Raw genomic sequence first — 10,319 nt, 5'->3', positions numbered from 1 at the left:
CCAATGGACATGAGTCATTTGAGTGCTCTGAACTCCCACATACTTCACAAGATGTACTAATAGCATTGACCATATTAGCACTAGTCCCCATATTCTCAAATTTCTTTGTAAGAGCGTCCAATTTTGCAGACAAAAGAGTGACTGCATCTACATCAAACTTCCCTGATGCTTTAATTGTTGGGTTTACAGAAGAATAGCCACCACTTCTTTAATTTGCCCATTGATGATGATTTTGTGCTACACTGTCAATAATTTCTTCAGCTTCATCTAAACTTTTATTCATAAGTGCCCCTCCAGCAGCTGAATCAAGGGACACTTTGGTATGATAGTTGATACCATTATAAAAAGTGTGCAACACTAACCATCTTTCCAACCCATGATGTGGGCATTGTCTGAGCATACTATTATATCTATCCCATGCTTCAAAAAGAGATTCTGAGTTAGTTTGCTTGAAGCTTGCAATTAAATTCCTCATATGAGCTGTTTTGCTTGGTGGATAGAATTTATCAAGAAACTGTTGCTCACACTGCTCCCAAGTGGTGATGCTATTAGGGGCCAAAGAATTCAGCCATTTCTTTGCCCTATCTCTTAAAGAAAATCCAAATAATAATAATCTAACTGCTTCTGAAGGAACTCCATTCATTTTCATGGTACCACATATTTCATAAAAGACCTCTAAGTGTTGATTGGGGTCTTCATGAGGTCCTCCACCAAATTGGTTATGCTGCACCATAGATATAATTGCGGGTTTGATCTCAAAGTTATTAGCTTCCACTGAAGGTCTTGAAATACTAGATCGAAAACCTCTTGCATAAGGTGCTGCATAATCCTTGAGTGGTCTATTCGCCATGTTCAAATGTTCCTGTTCTTCAATTTGCCTTTGCAGAATTCTTCTTTTATGGAAAGTTCTGTCAATCTCAGGGTCAAAAGGAAAGAATTCCCCTGCAAAGTTAGATCTTCGTATACACAAGAACAAGATAGCAAATGACAATTCAACAGAAAAAGAAAAAAAAAAGAATCAAAAATGCAGAATTGAATTTGTACAAAAAGAATTAACAAGAAGTAAAAGTTATACAAGAAAGTAAAAACAGAAATCTAATGATTAGTTACAACTATGCAATATGAAAGGAAAACAAATGTTATGTTTAGTCTAACTCAATTGATAATTCCAAATGTTATAGCGCAGTCCCCGGCAATGGCGCCAAAAACATGTTACGCTCCTCAAGTGTACGGAAATGTCGCAAGTAATATAAAAGATTATCGTATCCACAGGGACTGGAATAAGCACTAGAAATGCCTCAATGCGAATTAGCTAAACAACTATCCAATTGTTTCAAATGCAAAGTGAAGGTAAACAAATCTAATATTAAAGATCAACAAACAAGAGTTTAGTGTTTTAGGTTATGATAAGGGGAGATTCTAGGAGTTTCGGTTTCTTTGTAAGATTTCTTGAATGTAAATGGTTCACCAATTCTTATCCCTCAATTGCCAAACAATTGTAGAAAGTTGTCGGTTCTCTCTTGCAATAGATAACCGGCTAAGGACTGAGAAATGTATCTAAATATGATCAATTAGACGTGAACCTACGTTGTCCTTACACAGAAGCGCACCTATTACTATGCCTTCCTTGGATATCAACATAGAAGCCCACAACTTATTAATCTATCAAGATACAAGAAACTAATCACAAGATCCATCCTACTCTCTTGAATATTCCTATTTCCTCTTCAAGATTATCTCTCAAACGTCCTTACACGGGCTTGCACCTGTCACGTGGATCCCTCGGATGATCGAGTGAGAGTTTATCTTTACTAAGTCCACAAGAAATCCAAACAATCAATCAAGAATGAGAATTAAGCACAAATCACCATTAATCATTCAAGATCTAATTGATACAAGCAAGACAATGTCATTGAAACCAGAAATTGGCAAATCCATAAGAGATTACATCAATCCATCATACAAATACTCCCTTAATCCTAGAATACAAGATCTACTCCATGAATTGAGGAAGAATACCTGAAGAAAAAAAGATTACAAGCATTTCTTAAATCCCCAATCCAAGAAACCAAGAAAAGGGGGAAAGAGAATACTTATCTACGAAGAAGCCTCGTCTTCGGATCCACTCCTCGCTCCGGAGTCGAAATCGTCAAGAACTCCCCTCGAATTGCCCAGAAATCCTCCCAAGAATGGGAGGATACCACCAAATCTTGCCTTCTCCCCAAAGGGGAAGAGATCCCCTTTAAATTCATGAAGGAGGGTTTTAATAGAGGAGGAAATCGGGCGCCACACGGCCCCATGACACGGCCGTGTGAGATTCACACGGCCATGTCCTCTTGGCCGTGTGACTCCCACGGCCAGGACCCTTCTGTTCTCTGGAAATGCTACACGGTCGTGTGGTGCACACGGCCACCACCTGCTTGGCCTCTGGAAACCTCACACGACCGTGTAGATCTACACGGCCATGTAAGGCATCTGCTCTAATTTCTTCAAATCAAGACACGGCCGTGTGAGATTCACACGGCCATGTCCTCTTCCCTTCCTGTTAAAACTACACGGCCGTGTGTGGTACACGGCCTGATGCTCTCTCCCTTCAATTCCTTCCAAGCTTGTCCGAGGACGCATAATCTTCACCAATTTCGACTCCTGTGTAGAGAAAATGCACAAAAAGCAGATCTCCGAACCAAAAGAGTAAATATGCTAAAAGGAAAGCTGGAAGTATAAAAATGCATAGATCAAGCATGCTCAAAGTATGTAAATGTGCGTAAAAACATGCATAAAGAGTATATAATCTACGCACATCAATTACATGCGATGGGTTAGCCACTGATCTTGGTCGACCCTAATAGAGATCAAGGATTATAGTCTCTGGTGATTTTTCATATCATACCCTCAGTAGTTTTAGCTTCTGTTACTACTATTAGGAGATGGAGGCACATATCAGCCTCTGCTATTGTTAGCTGGGTAATGGATGATACCTATATATTCCTGTGGACTTAGCCAGTAGAGTTTTTATACTCGTATCTTTTGGATATTAGGGTATCCGATACGATGAAAATTGGTCATTGAAGAGTTATCATGTTTGATCATTGTTGAGAATGATTTGAGGTTGAGGGATATTGGGAGATCAGATATTGTGATGTGTTGATTTCTAATGATTTATGAGAGTAAATGTTATGTGGTTGTCTGGTGATCTATTATTAGATATGTTTTTTGATGATCTATTAGTGGATAATTATTTTGATGATCTATTATTTGGCTTGTCGTTGATGGTAACATAGTGAGTGTCATGTATGATATTCACAGGTTGGATGATTATAGTTGGTGATCAGATTATAAATCAGGTGCTAGAGAGTTTACGGTTGAGGGTACCTATGAATTTTAATAAATCTGGTTAGTTGTGGTTAGTTAACAGGATGATAAAGTTGATATTTGCTTCCTTTGATAGTAGACTATGTGGATAAATAATGATTTGATGTTTTGAATGCTAACTTGCTCTTATGGGGAGTAGAGACTGATTCATCTGATATTATGTGGGCTGATATTTTTGAGGATACAAATGAAAGTGTCTTGATATTCTTGAATTCTGACTTTATCTTTTGGGTCGTACACATTTATACATATGATTATTGTGGGTTTCTAGTAGATTATACCCGAGTGGATAGACATACATGTCTGATTATTTATTGGAGGTATTTGTCAATTAAAAACTATGTTGTGGAATGTGCACATATGTTTGAGTGTTTCATTGGATGTATTTTATCGATTTAATCTGAGTTGTGATATGTGCAGATGTGTTCGGTGTAATATTCGAGGTATTTTATTGATTATATTTGATTTATGGATGCACTTGTGCCTATTAGGCTTTGTTGGAAGTATTACGTTGATTATACTCTTGGCATAAGGTGTATATATGCCATGTGAGGTTGTTTGAGGTGTGTTGTCGATTATACCTATGTTGATATATGCACACGGGTTCGGTAGGTATTGTTGGAGGTATCACACTGATTTATACCTGTGTGTGTGTGTGTTTGGTGGTGTGTACAAATTGGAGGATTATGTCGATCATACATATGTTGTGTGTGCACGTATGCCAGGTGTCTTGTTGGTAGCATCATGATAATTCTACCTATGTTGAATGTAGAATGCTGAGTGTCTACATTATGTTATTGGTTGTATAACCCTGTCAACTAATTCTCCTATTAGTGGGTGACCAACCCACTAGGATGATGATAGAGTTGACTATGGATTTGATTTGTTTACCAGGTTGTTTATATCTTTGGCTGCCCACAGTGATATGTGGTTGAGTGATCTCGTGCAGCCTCTAGTTGGATATTTAGGTGCCCTGGACACTTATGGATCGTTTGTGGTGGAGCGAGCTCCCACATATACATATTTCGGATTGCTTATAGCGGAGCATTGCTCCCATATCTATTGCAGATACATGCTATGGATTATTTATAGTGGAGTGTTATTCCTACATATTGAGGATTTCTTGTGGTAGAGCGTTGCTCCCACATATGTGGTGTTTTCACACGGGTGGATCTATTCTTGGTGATTTGTATTGTTGGTGATTATATTTCAGACTTATTGTCAGAGATCTTATTGTTAGAAATGTCTATGATACGGACGTTATGGGTCATGATTTTACCATTAGGGTTTGGGAAGCCTTAGATGTTTTTCAGAGACTTGATGATTTTGGTATTCCCAGGATGTTTGGATCGATTTCCATTGTCTTTGTTGACGATGTTGTGATCTTTCGGATTCACGGTGAGTCACGCACATCAACTTTGCATAGTTCCAGAGATGTTTCGGTGGAAATGTCTAGATGTGAAGATCAGTAGTGCGTATTTTGGTTGTCTTCTGTGAGATGTTTGAGACACACGGTCACCAGTAGGAGTATACCGTGGTTCCACAGGAGATCGAGGTTGTTACCGTTGGGAGTAGACGGAGTCTATAGAAGAGACTCGCAACTTCCTTTGTTTGGCTCGATATTTCCGGAGATACGTTGAGGGTTTCTCACGGATTGCTATGTTACTTACACGGCTGACCAGGAAAGGCATGAAGTTCACTTGGACTGAGGATTATGAGATCAGCTTCCAGGAGCTGAAGCAGAGATTAGTGTCGATTCCGATTTTGGTTTTACCTTCTGGAGAGGACGGATATGTCCTCTACACCGACGCATCTATTCAGGGTTTGAGCGCTGTTCTGATGCAGCACGATATGGTAGTCTCCTATGCTTCTCGTTGGTTGAAGGAGCATGAGAAGAACTACCCTGTACATGATCTGGAGTAAGTCGCCATTATTTTTGCTATGAAGATTTGGCGACATTATTTATATGGCGTTACATTTGAGATTCTCACTGACCATAAGAGTCTCAAATATCTGTTTACTTAGAAGGAACTTAGTCTCCGACAGAGGAGATGAATGGAGTTCCTGAAGGATTATAATTGTACCCTTAGCTATCACCCGGGGAGAGCTAATGTGGTTGCTGATGCGCTTAGCAGGAAGTCCGGAGGGACTTTAGCTTGCCACCGAGTTATGGTCACAGACTTGATTTAAGATTTCTCCGATTTGGGCCTTGAGGGGTAAGGACTTACAGAGCAGGGTACTCTGGTTACCATGGTTGCTCAGTCATTGATCAGGACGAGGATACGAGAGCCCTAGGCTGCTGATCAGTATTTGTAATTTATTTGCAGCCAGATAGCTTCCGGGCAGCAGACCGAGTTCACACGAGATGAGGAGGGTGTTATACACTTCCGAGGCAGATTATGCATACTTCAGTCTCATCCGGTCTTATAGGAGTTACTTCCGGAGGCTCATCGCTCATGATTTACTGTCCACCAGGCGGTACCCATATGTACCAAGATTTGAGGCGTTTCTATTGGTGGAATGGTATGAAGAAAGACATCGCGTAATTTGTAGCGAGAGGTTTTGTCTGTCAGCAGGTGAAGGCTGAGCACCAGAGACCTACAGGGTTACTTCAGCGGATTCCTATTCCTGAGTGGAAGTGGGATCACATTACCATGGACTTTATGGTAGGGTTGCCAAGGACACGACGAGACCATGACGCGATTTGGGTAATCGTTGATCGATTAACCAAATCTGCGCACTTTTTAAGCGATTCAGAGGACTGATCCCCTGGATCGTTTGGCAGATCTGTATTGTCTGGAGATTATCAGACTACATGGTGTTCCGTTTGTTAGGATCTCTTCGTACGGCTAGAGAGGGGGTGTGAATAGCCGACCCCAATTCGATCGCGTTTCTTCCTACGATTAGGTTAGTTGCAGCGGAAATACAAGGAAGAAACTAAGAAGAAGAAAGCAAACCTCAAACGCAAGGATGTAACGAGGTTCGGAGATGAACTCCTACTCCTCGGCGTGTCCATGAGGTGGACGAGCCCTATCAATCCGTCGGTGGATGAGCCCCCGGAAAACCGGCTAATACAATATACTCCTTGTGGGTGGAGAAACCTCGCCACAAACGTTTGCAACAGCAGACTAGAATACAAGGAATACAAGTAGAAAGACAAGAACAATGTATAAACACTAACTCGCCTTCTCGTCGACTGTCTGTGAAGCAACAACTTCTCGGACAACAGCAGCAGCTGACCGTCGACTGGAAGCTCTGGGGAGAGCTCAACAAAGCTCGGATCGCAAGCGGCAGCAAGCTAGAAGCAGGAAGAAGTAGAAGAAGAAGTATCCTGTAGAAGCTCTCGGCCTTTATACTGCGAAGAAGAAATGAAGAAACTGGCGTTGCGTCGCAGCAGCTAGAACTGATCGATGCGTGGACCGATCAGTAACATCTGATCGGTGCGCGACCAATGGGGAAGAAGCCTATGCTTCCGTCCCGATCGGTCCATGGACCGATCAGAATCGGATCAGACAACGGCTAGAACTCTGATCGGTCTACGGACCGATCGAGCTTCTTCTCCGCCGCGATCTCCTTCGATCGGTCTCCGGACCGATCGAGATAACCATCGGTAGCATACTGATCGGTCACTGATCGGTCACCAGACCGATCAGATGAGCCATGTATCATTGGATCGGTCTGCAGCCCGATCCAAACTTTTCAACCCTAAACCTAAGGCTTCCACACCAACATCCGGTCAACCTTGACCTGTTGGTACATCATGCCTAGCATCCGGTCACTCCCTTGACCTGCTAGCACTCCCCGCTAAGTGTCCGGTCAATCCCTTTGACCCACTTAGACTTTTCAACACCAGAAGTCCGATCATCCCTGATCCATCTGGATTTTCCCTTGCCTGGTTTCACTCACCAGGACTTTCCAACTGCCTAACATCCCAGTTAGGACTTTCCCACTGCCTAACATCCCAGTTAGGACTTTCCCACTGCCTGGTTTCACTCACCAGGACTTTCCACACCGCCTAACCTCCCAGTTAGGACTTTCTCCCTGCCTGGCTTCACTCACCAGGACTTTCCAACTGCCTAACATCCCAGTTAGGACTTTCTCTCGTGCCAAGCTCCCTGCTTGGACTTTTCCAGTACCAAGTCTCCATACTTGGACTTTTCGCGTGCCAAGCTCCCTGCTTGGACTTTTCCAGTGCCAAGTCTCCATACTTGGACTTTTCCAGTGCCAAGCTCCCTGCTTGGACTTTTTCCCGAATCAGGTCAACCAGGTCAACCTTGACCTACGGTTGCACCAACTATCTCCCAAACATCTATTCTTGTCCCACATCAAGAATAGAACTCTCTCACGAGTGTCAAACATCAACATGCAACACAACTAGGTCAACCTTGACCTAAGGTTGCACCGACAATCTTCCCAAGTCAAACATCAAAATACAACTCGAGTCACGTCAACTCGAGTCGGGTCAACCAGGTCAACCTTGACCTAAGGTTGCACCAACAATCTCCCCCTTTTTGATGTTTGACAAAACCATAATCAAGTTAGGTTAACCCGATAACCTAACTTAGGTTTTCAATCATCTTCCAATGTCCAATGTTCTTTCCTTGAACATTCTCTGGACATTCTCCCCTTAGGTTAACCCAATAACCTAACTTGGGTTCTCCAATAATTCTCCCCCTTTTTGACACACATCAAAAAGTATTCCAATGTTCTTCCTCGAACATTCCTTGACATTCTTCCCCTAGCTTAGGTTAACCCGATAACCTAGCTTGGATTCTTCAATAATTCTCCAATGAACACTCTCCCCTTTTTGACACACATCAAAAAGAAAAAGGAGGGTATCAAGGTCAAGAGTTTCTTCCTAATGAAAGTCTCATACCTTTCATTTGAAACTCTTAATTTCCCCCTTGATACTAAACTCAACAATCAACTTAGTGATAATCCCATATCACTAATCCTTAAAAGTCTTTTGGAGTAAAAACTCCCCCTAAAAGTCAACTCCCCCTTGACAATTAGGTAAAACTTCCCCTAAAGGTCAACTCCCCCTTGACCATTGCACCAACAATGTCTTGGCGAGTTTCAAACCTTTAGAAATCCACAAAACCCAACTTCCGGTTGAAATTTCAGACCAACTGAAAATCGAATCGCGCGCGATCGGTCCCGGACCGATCAGAACCCCATGGATCGGTCCCGGACCGATCCATGCTCTCTACGCCACGATCGGTCACCGGACCGATCAGCCTTCGCCGATCGCACCAAGCTCACGGATCTCACCGGATCGGTGCGGACCGATCCACATCTGGATCGGTCCGCACCGATCAGATCTTCTGGATCGGTCCGGACCGATCCGATATAATCGAAATTTCGATTTCCCTTCCGAAATTCAGAAACTCCTAATAAATTCCAGAAAATTCCAAAATCGTGAAATTTTGAGGATACATTTCTCATAACATACACTATCATGGAAAAATAGTTTTCTATGAAAATAGTTTCTATTTTCAAATCTTGATACAAAATTCGAAAACTTTGAAATAGTTCAAAGTTAAGTCAATTTTGTATCACAATGTCCAATGATGAATGCTATCACTAGGAAAGCTTCATCAAGGTTTTTCAAATCAATTTTAAAATGATTTCAAACCCTTTAATTTGGGACCACAATCTTAGGGCTATATGTACATGACTTGTACACAAGCTTTCCCTATGATCCCCCATATCTTGAATTAGGCTCATCTAGGTACAAGAGCTATGCACCTTGATCCTAATTCATGATCCTAATATCTCACACACATCTAGAGTGTATCAAGCACATCCATGTCAATTTTGATGTGAGATATGGGTTTAGGTATCTTAGGCTAAGGTCTCATGCATTTTCTAAACACAAATTTGATCTCAATATCAAAATGTGTTTTTCATCCTTAAATCAATTTAATTGATTATTAATGCAAGAGATGATGACATGGCATAAAATGGTATCATAAATAAAAACATGTGCCAATGTCATGATGTCATGGCATAAAGTTTGAAACTAAACTAACACATGACATATAATAACCTAAGCATTATCATGGCATTTCAAATGATCATAAATTAAATATGATGTCATGACATGGCATATGGCAAACAACCATGGTAAGTTAACACAAATAAAATACCTAGATTACCTATCTAAGTATCCTTAATCACTTAGTTAACTTAAATTCTAATCCTAGATTGCCCAAAGTGCTCCAAGAAAATGTCAAAACCTAAATTGGCATTTCTTGATCTCTTGTTTGATTTATACCATTTTAAAAATTTTACAAGAGTAGCACTTCTAAATTAAGGCCCGGATTGCCTTGATTACCTAAGAGAATATCAAAAATCCCAATTTGATATTTCTCTAGGTTTTTCCACATTGTGTCAATTTAAAGTAAGATTAATATATTCTCACTTTGGCACACTTTACTCTTCCAAGGAGTGAATGATAAAGATTATTCCATTTCATTTTCAAAGGTTCCCAAAAACCTTGAAAATGCTCCTTGAGTGTCAATTTCCTCAAAGTTGGGTTAACTACCCTTCTTATTGGAGTTGACACTCTCTAACCCATCTATGGGATAGAGAAAATGCTCCTAGGAACCCAATACCTATTAGAGCTCATTGAGTTCACTAAATATTCACTAGGGATAACTTCCCTAGCAACCCTCCTAATGACCCTCTTAGGCTTTAAAGCCTTGGTCATTTGGGTCTCATCAAGGTCAACTATAGGGGTGACTTCCCTTGTGACCTTGGTAGTGGTCTTCCTAGCCCTAGGTTTTGTTCCATAATCGAATGGAACATCATGATATGTGGGCTTGACCATTTGGGACTTAGGTTTGTGACTCAAACCTTTCTTGTCCTTGGACTTTTGACCCTTAGGCCCTAGAGTTGACTTCTCTAAATTTTTAAGGGCCTTTTCTAGGGTATCAAGCTTTGAC

General features: G+C 41.2%; 1 non-coding gene across 1 annotated transcript; it reads left to right on the top strand.

Annotated features, from left to right (window-relative positions):
* The first annotated feature begins 371 nt into the window (after nucleotides 1-371).
* LOC121968852 lies at nucleotides 372-477 on the top strand. Its single transcript, XR_006108380.1, has one exon. It is a non-coding gene; the product is annotated as a small nucleolar RNA R71 (small nucleolar RNA).
* Nucleotides 478-10,319: the final 9,842 nt, after the last annotated feature.

Source organism: Zingiber officinale, chromosome 3B (genome assembly GCF_018446385.1).
Source record: "Zingiber officinale cultivar Zhangliang chromosome 3B, Zo_v1.1, whole genome shotgun sequence".
In the NCBI taxonomy this organism is placed as follows: Eukaryota; Viridiplantae; Streptophyta; class Magnoliopsida; order Zingiberales; family Zingiberaceae; genus Zingiber; species Zingiber officinale.
Note: the sequence above shows the minus strand (reverse complement) of the source record. Positions and strands in the feature narration are given on the sequence as shown.